The sequence below is a fragment of the Mandrillus leucophaeus genome, unplaced genomic scaffold (genome assembly GCF_000951045.1).
Source record: "Mandrillus leucophaeus isolate KB7577 unplaced genomic scaffold, Mleu.le_1.0 Scaffold11, whole genome shotgun sequence".
NCBI classification, from domain to species: Eukaryota; Metazoa; Chordata; class Mammalia; order Primates; family Cercopithecidae; genus Mandrillus; species Mandrillus leucophaeus.
Genome location: NW_012099209.1, coordinates 1,339,595 through 1,341,325, shown reverse-complemented (window position 1 = coordinate 1,341,325; position 1,731 = coordinate 1,339,595).

Here is a 1,731-nt window from a genome sequence, read left to right as displayed (position 1 = left end):
AAAAAAAAAAAAAAGAAGAAGAAGAAGAGGAAGAATGGTTATGATGAGGGAGGAGGAGGCTGGGTGTGGTGGTTCACTCCTGTAATCCCAGCACTTTGGGAGGCTGAGGTGAGACAATCACTTGAGTATAAAGAGTTTGAGACCAGACCAACATAGCAAGACCCCATATCTAAAAAAAAAGAAAAAAAATTTTTAAATGCTTAAAAATTAGCCAGGCATGCTGTGCTTGCCTGTAGTCTCAGCTACCTGGGGAGGCTGAGGCAGGAAGATCACTTGAGCCCAGGAGGTCAAGGCTATAATGAATTATGATCACACCACTGCAATCCAGCCTGGGTGACAGAGCAACACTTGATTAAAAAAAAAAAAAAAGTAAAAGAAGAAGGAGGAGGAGGAAAGAAGGAAAGGAGGAGACGAGGAGGAGGAGGAGGAGGAAGAGGAGGAAGGCAGAAGGAAACACATGTTGGGGAGGATGTGCAGAAAATTATTTTTAAAAACCTCAGACATTGCTGGTGGAAATGGAAAATGGTGCAGCTGCTATGCAAAAGCTTGAGGGTTCCACAAAGAGTTAAAATCGAGTAATTATGTGACTCAGCAACTCCACTGGAGTCCACACCCCACAAGAGTTGACAGCAGTGAGTCAAGAAGATACCTGTGCATACACGTTTATAGCAGCATTAGTCACCTCCGCCAAAAGGAAGCAACAACACAAATACCCACCAATGGATGAATGGATGAACACAATGTGTTCCAGACACGCTGTGGAATATTACACAGCCATAAAAAGGAATGAGGCACTGATCCATGCTACAGCCTGGATGAACCTTGAGTATATGATGCAGAGTGACAGAAGCCAGAATGCCACCTCTTGTATGACTCCATTGATATGAAATGTCCAGAATAGGCAAATCCACAGAAACAGGAAGTAGATAAATGGTTGTCAGTCGCTTGAGGAGGGGGAATGGGGAGTGACTTCTAATAAGGACGGGGTCTCCTTTTGGGGGGATGAAAATCTTTTGGAGCTAGACAGAGGTAATGGTTGTACAACACTAAATGCCACTGAATAAAATGGTTAATTTTATGTTATGTAAGTTTCATTTCGATTTTTTTAAAGTGCTGTGGGAATAACAGGGGGATCAGTTGGGGAAGGGATCCAGGATTCTCCCTAGCCTCCTGGAGGAAGCAACATTTACCCAAAGCCTTGAAGGAGGTAAGTAGAGGGGAAATCACAGCCAATGACAGAGTCCCTGGGTTGAGATAAAATGAAATGTGAATTTTTAAATTTTGTTATTTCTTTTTTGAGACACAGCCTCGCTCTGTCGCTCAGGCTGGAGTGCAGTGATGTGATCTCAGCTCACTGCAGCCTCGACCTCCTGGGCTCAAGCGATCCTCCTGTCTCAGTCCCTAAAGTAGCTGGGTCCACAGGCCTGCACCACCACACCAGGCTAACTTCCTTATTTTTTGTAGAGATGAGGTCTGGCTATGTTGTCCAGGCTGGTCTCAAACTCCTCGGCTCAAGCCATCCTCCTGCCTCAGCCTCCCAAAGTGCTGGGATTACAGGCGTGAACCGCCTCACCCAGCCCTTTCTCTCTTTCTCTCTCTCTTTTTTTTTTTCAGACAGAGTCTCACTCTGTCAGCCAGGCTGGAGTGTGCAGTGGTGCAATCTCGGCTCATTGCAACCTCTACCTCCCTGATTCAAACATTCCTCCCACCTCAGCCTCCCAAGTAGCTAGG